Consider the following 17,166-nt stretch of genomic DNA (forward strand, 5'->3'; position numbering starts at 1 on the left):
TAAACGAGTTGAAGGGATCCCCCAGCTATCCAGTTTTTGCCAAAGTTTTGTTCGATCGACATGGTCGAATGCTGAAACAAAATCTATAAAACAAAGAAAAAGCGGGTATTTTCCCTGTTTAGCTGCGTCCATGAGCAAGGTCAGGGCCATTATGTTGGTTATTGTACCTTGCCTTTTCCGGAATCCTGTTTGTGTTGGCTGTATTATATGATTCTCTTCGGCCCAGATGGTTAGGTCGTTTAGGAGGAGCCCTGCAAAGTATTTGGCGTCAATGTCAATCAGGGTTATCAGGCGGTAATTTTTTGGCACAGACCTTACTCCTTGTTTATAAATTGGGCTTATAATGAGCCTCTCCGTGACTCAGGAATTATAGAGTTTCTGACTGCGTACTTAAAGACAGGTTCAAGTACATTGCTCCAGTAGTCCGGGTCATTTTTGAACAGCATTGGTGGTATGCCATTGGGGCCGGGGGCTCCGGCCTGTCGGCCCCTTGCTATTTGTTTCTTTATCTGTTGGATGGTATACTCCTCCACTAGTCTCCGTGTATCTTTTTGTGCAGAGATTAAAGTTGCTACCCATTGTTGTTAGTGTGGCACTGTTCTTTCGCTATCCTCAGGACAAGGTGGGCAATGTAGTGTTGGCTCTTTTGCAATCCTGCTGGAACTCTCAGTTCCTAGGCGTTTGGGGTATGTAGCTGTTTGTTCTATGTCATTGAAATGGTTAGAGAGAAAGTCTATCCAGGCCTCTTCAGTGATGTTAGAGTTGATTCCGTGGTGATTTGGCCAATGTAATTTATTTACGGATTGCCAAAATTTGGCGCTGTTTTTCTGTTTTGCGTCGTGAAGAAGTCTGGTCCAAAGTTCATTATTCATGGTCATTTTCCTGATCCATCTTCTTCTCTTAAAAAGGGCCTTTGAATCACGAAGAGACTGCTGCAGGCTCTGATTTCCCGGTGTTCGCCGGAGTTGTCGTAATAATTGGTTTATTGTTAGTTTCAGTTTCCTAGAGACTGGGCTCTTTACTATCATCATTGGTGGAACGTTTACGTTCTTTTGTTTTGGGCCTGTTTTGGTAGGAAATCTGTCGCCAAGAGTACAAATGAATTTTTCCCAACTTTCCAACGGTTGACTTAGGTTTTCCTGTAATTGCTTAAGCACTTCTTTAGCTGTAGCTGCTACTGTTTCTATATTTGTTGAGTTGCACCTTATACGTTGAAGGTTTGTTGTTCGTACCGAAATGATAGATTTATCAGCCTCCAAGAATAATGTTGAGGTTGCTTGAAGTATCATTTCTTGTGGCATGTGATCACTAAGGTGCCGATTACGATCCTGGAAAAAAATTCCCCGTACGACTCGTATCCGGTCTTTTTACCGTACGAATCGTATAAGTGCCGTACAAACTGCCAATTACGATTCGCATGGGAAAAACTCCATACGAGTCGCATTGGGAATAATTCCCCACACGTCCTCGGGTCGGAAAATGTGTCCGACACCTCCCCAGACGATTTGCCGTACAAACGTGAAAAGTGAAGTCCGACCGCGCAAGTACGATCCATCCCGTGTGTCCGATGTCACAACCGTATGGTAAAAACACCGTCCGCACCGAACTCCCATTGCAACCATGGAGACATGTGCCCACATACGCGCCGACCCACCCCCCCAGCCCCCGTGAGTACGCGCCGTACCCTCCCCCAGCCCTCGTGAGTACGCACCGAACCCCCCCAGCCCCCGTGAGTACGCGCCGTACCCCCCCCAGCCCCCGTGAGTACGCGCCGTACCCCCCCAGCCCCCGTGAGTACGCGCTGAACCCCCCATGTATGTACACCCCTGTACGTTCGAGTCGTACCCCCACCCGTGTATGTACACCCCTGTACGTGTCGAACCCCCCGTGTATGTACACCCCTGTACGCGTCGAACCCCCATGTATGTACACCCCTGTACGTTCGAGTCGTACCCCCACCCGTGTATGTACACCCCTGTACGTGTCGAACCCCCCGTGTATGTACACCCCTGTACGTGTCGAACCCCCGTGTATGTACACCCCTGTACGTTTGAGTCGTACCCCCACCCGTGTATGTACACCCCTGTACGTGTCGAACCCCCGTGTATGTACACCCCTGTACGTTCGAGTTGTACCCCCACCCGTGTATGTACACCCCTGTATGTGTCGAACCCCCAGTGTATGTACACCCCTGTAAGTGTCGAACCCCCATGTATGTACACCCCTGTACATTCGAGTCGTACCCCCACCCGTGTATGTACGCGCTGGGGGTACGCACCATACATACATGGGTGGGGGTATGACTCGAACGTACAGGGGTGTACATACACGGGGGTTCGACACGTACAGGGGTGTACATACACGGGGGTTCGACACGTACAGGGGTGTACATACACGGGTGGGGGTACGACTCGAACGTACAGGGGTGTACATACACGGGGGTTCGACACGTACAGGGGTGTACATACACGGGTGGGGGTACGACTCGAACGTACAGGGGTGTACATACACGGGGGTTCGACACGTACAGGGGTGTACATACACGGGTGGGGGTACGACTCGAACGTACAGGGGTGTACATACACGGGGGTTCGACAAGTACTCACGGGGGCTGGCGGGGGGGTACGGCGCGTACTCACGGGGGCTGGGGGGGGTACGGCGCGTACCGTGCCCCCTATTCTGGTCGTTTTGCGGCGTACTTCGCTTTTCCGGCACTTTTTGGGTGCCGTAAAAATATTGCCGTCCGGACTGCTGTCGGTTTGAACCGTACTTCCTGGGTCGTGAAACGCTGCCTGACAGCGTCCCGACGTCACGTCGGGGCATTCCCGGATCACATTCGTATGTATATTTTCGTCAGACGGTGTTTTTTACAATTCGTACGGAAATGGTGTTTCCGTGCGAATCGTACTTCCATGTTTGTAAAGTTTTACAACCGGGTACGAGTCGGACGGAGAAAACGCTCCAACCGACGGTTCGTACCCGGTTTTTCCAGGATCGTAATCGGCACCTAAGTGTGTTTTTGCCTATTTTTAATGAGGCTATCCTGTCAAACATGGATAACGTAGTGAATGTAAAGTCAAGGTAAGAAGATGTTTTGACTGAATGGTATGTAGGTGCCGGGGGATTATCCCCCTTGAAACTGCCGTTTACTGCCCTCAAGTTTAGGTGTTCTAATTCTGAGAGAAGGTAGTTTGAACTATTCGCTGGTTTGATTTCCTTCGAGGGGCCTTGAATCGGGATTCCCCATATGCCAGTCAGGTCTTGCGTGAGCTCGTCTTCCTGGCTATTCCCTAAAAGGTGCATATTAAAATCTCCTGCCAAAATAACATTGTCTACGTCCGCTTCTCCCATTACTCTTGTAACTTCTTTAATCAGTTCCTTAGATGATTGTAGTTTGTGTTTGGGATGTAGGTAGATGTTTATCAATATTACCTTCTGTGCTGTCTGGTTAAGAATCAACTTAACCATTGAGGCCTGAAAACAACTTGGAGGGGAGATGTAAGTTTTTATGGGGTACATTTCTCCAATTTTTGTTGTGGAAGAGAGGAGGAGTAAACCCCCCAAGCGGCGTCCAAAAATTGATCCCTTGGTAGCCGCGGTAAAGCTGGAAGTGTAGCCCTGTAAGTCGAAGGGTTTATCTTCCCAGGTCTCCTGGAGTAAAATGATGTCGAAAGTTTTAAGATAGTTCAAAAAGTCATGGTCGCTTAATTTGGAGTTTAAGCCGTTAATATTCCATTTACAGATTTTAACTTCATTGGGGCCAAGTCGAAGGTGTGATTGAGGGGGCGTCCTATGTCAATTCGGTTGCGCTAAAAGGATTGTACGTATTTCATCTGAGGTTTTTTGTTGAGGAAGGTGAAACCTTACTCAAGCAACAGCTACAATCTTTGTGGTGTGAACCACAAAAAGTCTATACATTAATCTGTGTTTAACCCTCTGGTAGCTTGGCACAAAAACATTCAGACTTATTTTAGAGGGAATGTGTAAAGTATTTATGCAGCACTGAAACAGCAATAAAGTCACAAGAAAAATCCTAAACAAATTTTGAAAAATAGAATACATTTTAATAAATTATTTGACACCAAAATCACAAAAATCCAATCAGTAGAACCGAAGTCGTGAATTAAAAAAGTTAAAAGTGAAAAATAGTGTCTAAAAGATCAAAGCGCCAACCTTGGACATATAGTCACACAATACCGGGGTAACGTTGAAAGATGTGGCTGACCGTGGTGTAGCACAGTTTAGATACATGAAGTGGATTGGGCCTGGTCTGTACTAACCTTCAGACTTAGAAGAATTTTTTTTTTTAAATGTCTAAGAAGCTAAAGTTCAACAGGGAAAGACATCCGGCAGTGTCTGATGAGACATCGTTAGGGAGCTGATCGACAAGGTTGCAATGCAGATTTTTTTTTGGGCTTCGTCTCTTTTTTGGTAGTTGAAGACATCCAGTGGGATAACGCACTAGGCTGTAGTGACTGGGCTCCACCAGGTAGGATACACCATCTGTGAGGAGCTGCTGAACAGGATTTGCTGCTGTGGAGTAGAACATAGAGAAAGCTACAACAGTCAGGACGACAGGCGACGCACCTTTGGTCGATCGGCACACAGGTTGGTCCCAGTCTCAGACAACTTTTTGGAAAAATAGAGTCCCAAGTATGGGATTTTGGCTATTTCATGGGCAGCTTTAGCACCATATCCAAGGGTCCACAACTGTGTGAGCACCCCTTGGTGGGTGGAACTCACTTCAGGTACGGTCCATGTGCAGGGTTCAAGTTGTTGGAGCTTTTTGTGTCTCTGTAGTTCAGAACAGGAAGCCAGCCAACTAGCCCTTGGAGTAACTCTGGTAGTCCTGGGATCAAGCAGCAAAGTAGGCCTCAGGCAGCAGGACATTCCTCTGAAGTACAAAGCAGGCTTCAAACAGCAGAGCCGTCCTCTGAAGTACAAGACAGTCTTCTGCAGGTCCGGGGTGAACTGAAGAGTTGAACTGAGAGTCCAACCTGATGCCATCATTTTAATTGAGAGAATAGTCTCCTTTCTTCCCAATCCAGTGGTCTAGGGTGACAATAGGCTGGTGTCAAGTTCCTTTGTGACTGTGCTGGAGACAGCCCTTTGAAATTTAAGTGGGAATGGAAACATCTCCTCCCCTACCCCTCAGGAAGGCCCTCGCCCAGGTACACCCAAGGTCCTAATGTTCACTGTCTGGGCCCTATATACATTACTATTGGGTGGGCAATGACAGGCACAGGCAGCTGAAAACTCCTAAAGGGCCTTAGAAAGTTTAGTGCAGGAAAATGCCAACTTACTGAAAGTGCCATTTTCAAAATTGTGATCTAAAATCTAACTTTACCTTTAAAGTAGATTTTAAAATACAAATAATTTGAGTCCAAACCTGAGATTTCCACCTGCTCCCAAACAAAAGTTAGCATTTACTAAATATAATAAGGTAACTCAATGGTATCCTATGGGAGAGGTAGTCCTTACAGTACTGAAAAGCACATTTAGGAGTTTTTTTTACTACCAGGACATGCAAAACTTAAAAACATGTCATACAGTTAACTGTAAATCACTCTTCCCTAAGGACTGTAAAGGGCCTACTTTAGGGGTGGCTTATTTGAATTAAAACGGAAGCTTTAGGCCTGGCAAAAGGATTATTATGCCTGGTCGAATTGGTAGTTTAAAACTGTACTACAGAAGAATGCAATGGCAGATATGTTTTAAAAGGCTAGGTTAAGTGGGTGGCTCAAAAAGTGCTGCTGCCTACTCGTAGCATTTAAGTTACCGGCCCTGGCACTTGTGGTACCCTTTTACTAGGTATGGTTTTTTTAATGTGTTTTATTAATTTCAGTAATGACATATTAGCAGTGTCAAATATAAACATAAACGTGGCAATATTGCATAAGAAATCATGGACAGGTTTCAACTATTTGCATGGTTCAGTGTAAGCATTTTATAAATAACCCAAACTTTAGAATCCATGGAGTGCGCTCTTCATTACAGTATAGATTGATGTGTAGCGTGGGTTGGGCGGGGAAGCACCGACTGTGGTGGAGGCCGCTTGGTAGGATGCGTGGTCCAATAATGCGAGGGAGGGTGTGTCCGTTTGGTCAGTGGAGTAGGTTGATTGGGAAAGTGTGAACCGGGTTCTGTGTCGACCCTGAGGGTGTGTGTGCGGTGGTCAGTGTGCCTCATGCAATTCTCGTTTCCAGGCAGGATAAGGGTCCACCTCTAGTCATGGAGGCATGAGTCTGTCTACTGATCTGGATAGTGTGTCTCAGGGCAGATGTACATTGTTATTTGCTTCAACATGAAGTGGAAAGGTGTCTCAGCACTCGCTACCTATGTGTGAGTTGCCCCGCATATAGATTACTTTGAAGGTGTTGGCTTCAGCTTGCGTCCATGTTAGTAGCGTGGTCAGCCAGCGGTGAAGGTCGTGGGGGCTTGCGCCTTCCATGACATCGCTATCTGCTTTCTAAATAGAAGGAAGACAAGGTCGATAAATTTGTGGAGGTGTCTGTCGCCTTTTGTCCAGGTGTGTAGTCCCAGTATGCAGGATTCGGTGTTAGTTCAAAAGAGTTTTCTGCGAGCTCAGCCACAGTAGCAGTGACTTCTTGCGAGACTGGGCATAACGTCAGTCAGTCCCATATTATGTGTTAAAATCCAGCATCCTGCCGTTTACATCAAGGACACTCCGGGGTCAGGGTCAGGTACATGTGCTTGATTCGCTGAGGGGAAAGATAAGCGTGATGATCATAATTAAATTGTGTAAAATAAAATCTAGGATTACGAGATATGTCCTTCATCAATTTGAGTACCCAGGACCAAGATTTATCTGCTTAATATCTCACTAGAGGCAACGATAGTGACTCAGGCTTGGAAGCAGAGTATGCTACTACCTTTGTGCAAGAAAGCATATGCGGACATCAAGATGCATAGCAATTTTAGGCCTATTTCCTTGCTTCTTGCAGCTGTCAATACGTTAGAAAAGTGGATAGCTGTCAAATCCCTAGTTCTTTTGAATGATTCTCTGCGGGCTACAGCACAGAATCTGCTCTTTCGGAGGTCACTGAATTCATTAAGGTCAATCTTGATCAGGGCTCAGTAGCCATGGTTTGTTTCTTGATTTGTCAGCGGCCTTTGATACGGTTTCCCACTCTATAGACAGATTATGGAATATGGGTATAAAAGGCTCAGTTTGGGACTGGATGAAATCTTATCTGGAGGACCATTTACATCTTTGGCTAAACCACTCGATTGCGGGGTATCTCAAGGCTCAACCCTGAGCCCAACACTTTTTCACATCTACCTGGACCTGGCTAAGTTAGTGGAGGTATGGGGCATAAGAATTATGTTAAAGCAAATGATACACAGCTGCTGCTCTCATTCCAGGAGAAGGAGGTGGGAGCATTGGTGGTGTTGTAGGGATGCCTGAGGGCTGTCCGCGAATGGATGAATGCTATCTGCCTCAAGTTAAACTCTGATAATACAGAGATTCTCTTTTTGGCACTAACCATCAGCCTGATGCCCTCAACTGGTGGCCCCCAGAGTTTGGCACCCCAGCCTCCCCTGCAGCAGTGGTAAGAAACCTGGGGTCAAATTTGAATCCAACTTTTCTTTTGAACCTCAGGTAAGATTTGTGTTTACCAGCTGTTTTCTGACATTAAAATCAGTTAGGAAAATGATTAATTTGATCCCAGAGGAGAGCTGAAACTCTGTTATTCACGTGCTATGGAAACAGCTTGTATCTGAGTTTCTCAGCTTACCTGCTCCACCACTAGCAGATCATTCAGAATGTGACAGCCCGGTTGATCCTGAAGTTACCAGCTCATGCCTCTGTCTCCCTGCGCAACCTTCATTGACTGTCCATTGCTAGCCGCATTAAATCTAAAGACCTAACACTCGCCTATAGAGCATATTAGCATAAAGGCCCTGGCTATCTGAGGAAGATATTAATTCCCTATCATCAGACGGAAGCACTCCGGTCCTACGAGGAAAATCCTTTATGTGTCCCGGGGATCAGCAAGGCAAGGAAAGGTGGACGCTCCTTTTCTTACCTGAATGCCAAACTCTGGAATTCCTTACTGCCTAACCTTTGCTTCACACCCTCCGAAGTTACTTTCTGTAAACTGCTGAAAACATACCTATTTCATGAGCAGGTTCCCTGTTACAGCCTGGACTAATCCCCATCGCCAGGGTTCCACGTGGCGCGCAGCCTGTGTTATATGGTCAGAAATTATAAAGACTGTCCGGTACCTATTCTGTAAGTGTCCATGATATAATGAGGCATGTGAGGATGGCCCTTGCATCACGCAGGTAAACCAGGGAAAATCCACATACAGCGAAATTACATTATGTGCTCCCAGCTCTGGAATACCCCAGTTGAGCGCCCACTGGCAGAGATGGTGGGGCAGATATGGTGGGGGAGAGAGGGCATTCCTGCCTGGTGCCTCTCTGTATATCAAAGCTGTTGGATATCAGCTGGTCATACCTGTCCCTCATCTACAGGCTATTGTACAGAGTTTTCACCCATCCCAAAATGCCAAGGCTTGAACCCGATGGATTAGAGGGTGAGGATGAGGAAATCCCTTCTCAAGTTGCCAAACACCTTCTTGGCATCTAATGACACAGCCACCAGCTCAAAGGCTTTGGCAGGAGGGCCGGGTATTAGACTTAGCACTCATCGGATGTTGGTGGAGGTGCTGTGCCCCAGTATGACTCCTAATTGGTCAGCATGTACAGGTGTATTAATTATAGGGAGCAGGCGGTTCGTTAGATCCGTGCCTAAGATCTTGCAGCTGAGGTTTATGATAAGAGTGAACATCCACTGGATCTCTGCCTGGGTTGAGGAAGACCATGATTAGTGCTGGGAGTGAGACCGGCAGGTGTCCCAGCATTTTGACCTTGGTAAACATTTCCCACAGGTGAATGGGAAAAATAGCGCAGTACTCAATTGGCAGCCCGTTGGTACCCAGAACTTATTGTGGGCAATTTGTGAGATGGCTGCTCATATTTCTTACAAGTGCAGGAGCTCATCCAATTAAGCCCACTGTAGCGGCTTCAGTCTGCCCATGATAAATTGCAGTAGAAGTGGTGTGCACACTCTGATGCCGGGGGCTGTCACAGCGTATAAGACCTGGTAATACCTATGAAAGGCAGCACTGATGACTAACTGTGAGATAAAAATCATGCCAACATCCAGACAGAGCACCCTGATTGGGGCACATTGTGGATCTTCCTTCATGAGCTATGCCAGCAGCTTCCCCGACAAATCCTTCTTTACATTAAGCTGGGCCATGTGTCATTTATGGTCATGTTTACCCAGCATTGCTTTGGCCTCAGTCTGCTGCTTACACAGCTACTGGAGTTATTCAGCCATCACGGTGTGAGTAGTCACCCCTACCTCCAGAGGTCGCAGCTCTTGCTCAATTGCAACTTGTTGAGTTTGAAGTATTGTGCGATGCACTGTGCTAGCTCTTTGCAAAATAGAGGGACAGTAAGAACAATCACTTTTGCAACTGCTAAGTGGGTATGGTGGGACATTGCCTACTCCAGTGCAGGGTGACCAGTAGTGGGCAATGGTTTGAGAGGGTGTACTCCAAATACTCAGACCGAGTTATCAGGGGACCCATGTGCTCCATGCAGAGGAAAAGGTCAATTCAAGTGTGCACTTCGTGTACGGAGAGTAGTAGGAATGTTCCTATGTTGGGTGTCCGAGCCTACAAAAGTCATGTAGGCGTTGGTGTGTGGTCCAGGTTCAAAGTGCTCTGTGGTGTGAACACATGTGGCAGTATTCAAAGGAGGGGAGGAGCGGTCTAGACTAATATATGACATACAATTTAAATGACCCCTCCCCCCAGAGCCCGGGGTGCAGGGAAATCTGAAAGCGTGCTGGGGTCAAAATATCCAGGAATACTGACTGATTGTTGTAAAGGGCATAGACCGCTACCAGCTTGAGGGGTGTCCCCAACAAGTTGCCCTGCCAAAATCACAAAGCATCCTTCTCTGTCCACCCTATGAGCATCTAACACAAATAAGTATGCATAAATACGGTATCTTTTAACAGGAGTGGCCATACCAAGCACATTCCATCTTGGCATATGGTACTGCAGGGTGTGTGTGCTAGTTATGCACCTCATCGTGTAAACTGGTTGTGGGAGACTGTGCAAGAGGGATGGGCCCCAATACCTTAAATTACCAGATGTCGCCTGGTCAGATGCCATCTTGTCGGGAGTATCAGAATCCAGAAGCTAAGAGGTTAATCCGTCAACCTCTTCCGCACAGGCTGCTGATGGACACGCCTGATGGGAGGACCAATCAGCTGTTCAGGCCGGCTCTGAAAAGGAGGGCCCGCAGGAAGCAGAAGGTGGTGGAAGGAGGGAGACGCCATGAGAGGACGACTGGACCAAGCCGCTTTCCAGCCTCCCAGAACCGAGGTGAAGGTGCCGAGAACCACAGATACGGAGATGCTCGAACCCGGCATCTCGGACCGGAACTCCGAAGACAATGGTCTCGATGTCTGGACCGAAGAGTGTTGGACGCCCCAGGAGAGCCCGAAGTCCCGCCACAACTCAGAGGAGAGTTGCGGCTACTGTGGTGAGTGCTAGAGGGAAAAGGGAGGAAAGGCGGGGGAGTACACTGAAGACCACTGCACCTCTCCCTGAACCTCTCACCACCTGGGGTCGGTATCTCGGAAACCAACTCTCTTTATTTTCTGTTGGTTTCTTTCTTTAATTTTTTTCTTTCTCTGCAAGCATGCAAATATAAGTAGACGGGGCCCAACCGTACAGAAGAGGGCAAACCCTACGCACTTCTCTGCCCCACTAGACGGTATCTACCTGCAGACCAGAGGGAGGGGAGGTGAGGGACCAATACGGTCTTTTTGTTGTGACTCTTTTTGTTCATTCACTTTGTGCAGAGACACGTACGTTCGTAGAAGAGCCTAGAGGAAGAAAACAGGAAAAGGAAAGTCCAACCCATTTAACCCCCCCCCCCTTTTCACAGTCAAGAGATCTTCTTTGGTGTGGCGAAGGCTATCCTATCACTAATTAACCCGTTAGAAAGGACTCCTATACTCACCTGGGGATGTCCGTACTCTGTGACCTGCCCTGTGAAGAAAAGAAAACGGAAGACGTAGATTAGCAACGCGGACGAACATCATAACCAAACCAAGAAAAAAACAACATCACAGCCACACTAAAGTGTGTCTGGGAGAGATAAAGCCCTTTTTTCTAAAATATAATAGTATAAATCCACTTCTGTTCTACAATTACTAAAATAAAGTGGACAAAATTGAGAACCTTATCATGCCTCCAAGATTTTGTTTCGACAAGTGGTGTCAGAAGTGGGACCTGGGAAAATGGAGGCCGCCCTTCAGAAGATGGCAGAGAACCAGGAAAGGTTGTGTCAGGGCATGGAAAAGTACCTTGCAGTAGCAGAAGAGGATCGTGAAAAACTACTTAAGGTCCAAACCGAACAGGGCCAAACCCAGGGAACAGCGATCAGCAGATTGTCGGAGACACTGGAGCAGCAGTGGGGCCATACTCCCCTACCATCTGTTGTGCTACAGAAGTATGTCAGTGGGGAGGACTCAGACTTCTTTTTCTCAAACTTTGAAAGGATGGTGAGGGCTGCTGCTTGGCTAGCTGACCAGTGGGGACAATACTTAGGACCACTGATGACAGGGGTCCTTCAATCCGCCTACCAGGCAGCCAATCCACTTGGCCTGACTCCCTAAGAGGACATTAAGAAAAGTATCCTCGAGAGAATGGGAGTGAAGTATTGAATCCTCCTCCCCCAGATCCGAGAATGACCACAAGAAACCCAGAGGGCTTTGTATTATCGGATTCGCAATATGACCGATAGTTGGTTACAACCCCTTACCTCTACAAAAGAAGATGTTATGGAAAAGTGTAATTAGAGCAATACCTGCTATCCCTACACCTTCCTATACAGAAATGGATCTGACAACATGCTCACTTGATGCTAGTAAGGGCGGTAGAGATTGCTAGTGCCTATAGCAGGGCACAAAAGGTCCACAGGGGGCAAGAAGAGACACAGTGGCGACCTACAGGGGGGTCCATGCTGAAGACAACCAATCCCCCCCCAAAGAAGACTGAGACCGTCACATCACCACCTGAGTCCCTATCTATCCCTGTGCGAACTCCTGGCACTTCAGGACCCCAGTGTTACCACTGTTGGGCGATATGGTCATATTGCCCGAGCTTGTCCCCAAAAAGAAGAAAACATGAACATTAGCCTCGCAAAATCATTTTTTTGCACCCCAACCGAATCCCAGTGTCCCCTGTATCATAGGCAGGTGAAGGTCAATGGGGAAATCAGACGAGCGCTAATAGACACAGGATGTCTCCAGAGTGTTATGCAGCCTAAGGTCATTCCTAGAGGGATTCAGACCGTCACTGGGCATGCAAATATCCAATGTGTACATGGAGATCAAAAACAGTACCCTACGACTGATGTGCATGTACAACCTGGACCCTCCTTAGACCCGGTCACCTTTAGGGTAGGACTGATCCCAAAGTTACCAGAACGTCTTATCCTGGGTAACGACTTTCCACACATGGGTAAACTTATACAGGAATACTGGGGTGACGGGGACGAATGGAGGAAAACCGCCCCCTTTTCCCAAGCTGAGGAGTATACCCCGGGTAAATCAAAAAAGAGCCAAAAACAGAGAAAGAGAGAGAAGCAGGAGTGGACCAGAATGGCCCTATTCAAAACCATCCCTTCCACCACATGGGAGCATGATCGTGAATGCTGTGCTGCTCAAAGAGAAGACCCTAGTCTGCTAGAAGCCTAGAAGCGGTCCGCAGCACCGGAAGACCCCAATCAAGTAGGTCCCCGGTTTTTCGAGAAAAAGTGCCTACTGTACCAAAGAGGGGGACAGGGCCAGTCACCTCAATTGGGGTGGGGGGGGGGCATATAGGGAGCATGTTCTTTTTCTTGCCCATAGCCATTTGTTAGGAGGATATTTTGGGGCAGAAAAAACGGAGAAAGCCATCTTAGGAAATACTACTGGCCGGGGGTATATCATCAGGTCCGGAAGTACTGCAAGGAATGCCCTATCTGTCAGAAAAACAGCCACACACTACCTGCCAAGGCTCCTTTGAAACCCCTACAGTCATAGAAGAGCCTTTTTCCAGAGGTGGGATGGATATATTAGGTCCCCTCCTCCCATCTCGTTGTGGGTGTTGGTTTGTTCTAACCTTGGTAGATTATGCTACCTGATTCCCTTAGGTGGTGGCCCTGAGACAACCTAACGCCACTCAAATAGCCAAGGCCATGATGAATATCTTTTCAAGGGTGGGATTCCCAAAATAAATCATAACAGATCAGGCAAGCTCCTTTGCCTCCCGCCTGATGAAACAGGTTTGTCACCAGTTGGGTGTAAAACAAATTCGTACCGCGGCTTACCATCCCCAGATGGATGGGCTGGTAGAAAGATATAATGCTACCTTGAAAATCACGCTAAAAATGTTGCTATAACTGGAAACTCGGAAATGGGAGGATATGCTGCCCTTGACCTTCCTTGCCTTATGGTGCAAATAAGAGAAATGCATTGGGTACTCCCCCTTTAAATTGTTAAATGGGAGACAACCCCACACTCTACCTGACATGGTAAAGGAGGAAAGGGAGGACGAGCCCGAAGGCGCTAAACCATTGCCCGAATACGTGCTCAGGTTAAAAACACACCTTCCGAAAATTTGAAGTATAGTCAAGACCCATCTAGGACAAGCCCAGGCTACTCAGAAGAGGTTATACAATTAAAAAGCCAAAGAACGCACCTTAGAACCCAGAGATTGCGTGCTGGCATTGAAAACTACTTCTAAACAGTAGCAGAACCCCTATAGAGTTATTGGCAGAGTAACCTCTGTCACATATCGTCTGGACTTAGATCCTCATAATAAAAAGAACACCCAGATGTAACACATCACTTTGCTGAAAAAGTGGGAGACCAGTGTTATTAAGAATGATAGAAAAGGAGGAGTGTCTATTCCAGCATAGCATAGACTCTGACTTACCTGCTCAACAGCAACAAGAGCTATATCCCCTTAGAAATGGTCTACTCCCTCACACTGGGAAGGACCTCCTTAATTGAACATGCATTACCCACAGAGACATAAAAAGTCATATGATTACGACCATATCGGATACCTGCGGCCCGAAGTGAAGCTATTTAGAAGGAAGTACAACGTATGTTAGAGATGGGAATCATCGAACCGTCCACTAGTGAATGGAATTCAACTATTGTTATCGTTCCTAAACCTGATGGGTCTATGAGATTCTGTAGTGACTTTAGGGAGGTCAATAAAATACCCCAGTTTGATGCTTCTCCCCTACCTTGAGTAGATGAGATGATAGAACGACTGGGGAGAGCCCAGTACATTATCGTACTAGACCTCTGCAAAGGGTACTGGCAGATATCCTTGAGAAAACAGGATGAAGAAAAAAACGCCTTCTCTACCCCAAGTGGAATGTTTCATTTCAAAGTACTCCCTTTTGGTTTACATGGGACCCAGCCACTTTCCAGAGGCTTATGAATCGTATCCTAAAACCCCATCAAACTTATGCCCCCACCTATATTGATGACATAATCATTTATAGTGACTCATGGGCCCAGCATCTACAGCATTTAAAGGCCGTAGTTGGGGCCCTAAAGGAAGGCAGTCTCACTGTAAACCCCACTAAAAGTCATCTAGCAGCCCGATCACTGAAGTACTTTGGATATCTTCTGGGAGAGGGCCTGATTAAACCTCAAGAAGAAAAAGGGTCAGCCATATCTAGGATACCCTTCCCTCAGAGCAGGAAAGATCTCTGGGCTTTTTTGGGGATCCTCGGTTATTATAGGCGTTTCATACCCTCTTTCTCAGAAATAGCAATCCCCCTAACCAATTTCCTGAAGAAAAACGTAAAAACAGAAACAGAACTTAAACACCACGTCACAGAGCTTCTGCAAGCCTTCCACCAGTTAATACATGCTCTCACCAACCGACCAATACTCTTGATCCCAGACTATGATAAGACCTTTCACCTGCAAATGGATGCTTGCATGGTTGAAGGAGCAGTACTGTCCCAAAGGGACCTCCAAGGACCAGAAAGGCCGATAACTTTTATCAGTCGAAAGCTCTTCCCCATTGGAAAGCAAATATGCTGGGATAGAGAAAGAAGCCTTGGCTATAAAATGGGCCATTGAAGCACTACGATATTATCTTGAGGGTAGGGGATTCATCGTGTCCACGGATCATGCCCCTTTAGAATGGCTGTCGAAAAACCGGGGACATAATGACCGAGTCCTACATTGGTTCGTAGCCCTACAACCATATAGGTTCACTACTCAACAAAGGAAAGGCAGACACCAAGCTAACGCTGACTACTTATCAAGGTATTCTATGGACCCCCAACTCTGCAAGTAAGAAAGCTAGGGAAGGGTGATGTGAGGGAGGGATGGGCCCCAATAATTGAAATTACCAGCTGCTGCCTGGACGGATGCCGTCTTGTCGGGAGTATCAGAATCCGGAAGCCAAGGGGTTAATCCTTCAACCTCTTTCGCTCAGGCTGCTGATGGAAACGCCTGACAGGAGGACCAATCAGCCGTTGAGGCCGGCTCTGAATAGGAGGGCCCGCAGGAAGCAGAAGTGTGGTGGAAGGAGGAAGACACCGTGAGAGGACGACTGGACCCGGAGGAGAGCCCGCAAGACCAAGCTGCAATCCAGCCTCCTGGCATCCTGGACCGAAGACGACGGGCTCGATGTCTGGACCGAAGAGTGGTGGACGCCCCAGGAGAGCCTGAAGTCCCACCACAACTCAGGGGAGAGTTGGGGCTTCTAGGGTGAGTGCTAGGGGGAAAAGGGAGTAAAGGTGGGGGAGTACACTGAAGACAACTGCACCTCTCCCTAAACCTCCCACCACCTAGGGTCGGTATCTCGGACACCAACTCTCTTTCTTTTTTTTCTAGGCAAGCATGAAAATATAAGTAGACGGGGCCCAACCGTACACAAGAGGGCAAACTGTACGCCCTACTCTGCCCCACTAGACCGTATCTACCTGCAGACCAGGGGGAGGGGAGATGTAGGAACAATACTGTCTTTTTGTTGTGGCCCTTTATGTTCATTCACCTTGGGCAGAGACACGTACGTTCATAGGAGGGCCTAGGGGAAGAAAACAGGAAAAGGAAAGTCCAACCCATTTGAACCCCCTCCCTTTTTCACAGTCAATAGATCTTCTTTGGTGTGGTGAAGACTATCCTATCCCTACTTAACCTGTTAGAAAGACTCCTATACTCACCGTTCCTTCTACTTTCTCTTTAGCGACCTGGGGATGCCTGTACACCGTGACCTGCTCTGTGAAGAAAAGAAAACGTAGAATAGCAACGTGGATGAACATCATAACCGAACCAAAAACAAAATAAGATGAAGGGTCAAAGTGTGAGATGTGGTTCAAATAAGGTTGTCAGCTGTTGTACCTGGCCCTTTTTACAGGGTTATCCACAAACCTTTTGGCTTCTTCCTACTATTTTTATGACTCTCTTTTTGTTGGCTTTGGGACTCTGGGCACTTTACCAATGCTAATCGGTGCTAAAGTGCATGTGGTACCAGCCTTAAAACTTGCTATGATTGGCTTACATCTATTTGGCATACTTAATTTACTTTTAGGTCCCTTGCAAAGTGGTGTCCCATATACCCAAGGCATGTAAACTAAATGCCACTAGTGGACCTTCAGAGCAGATTGTGCCACCCACAGTAGTAGCATTTAAACCAGGTCTCTGTTTACTGCCACATTAACTTGGCATTTAAACTTTCTTGCCAAGCCTAAAACTCCCCTTTTACTACATATAGGTTACCCCTAAGGTAGGCCCTAGGTAGACCTCTGGGCGAGGTGCTGTGCAAGTGAAAGGTAGGACATGTTCATTTATTGTGTGGCATGTCCCAGTAGTGACAAACAGACTATTTGGTTTCTCACTACTTTGAGGCCTACTCCTCTCATAGGCTAGCATTGGGAATTCCCTTCTATATGTTTAAGTGGCAATTCCTGATCTGAAAGCAGTAGCACTACCATGTTTGGTATGTGTAGAATGGTAGTGATAAATCATGCTTTCTAGTTTGGGTGGATATTTTTCTACTATTTGAGAAATGCCAATTTTAGAAAGTGCTT

Source organism: Triturus cristatus, chromosome 11, assembly GCF_964204655.1.
Source record: "Triturus cristatus chromosome 11, aTriCri1.1, whole genome shotgun sequence".
NCBI lineage: Eukaryota > Metazoa > Chordata > Amphibia > Caudata > Salamandridae > Triturus > Triturus cristatus.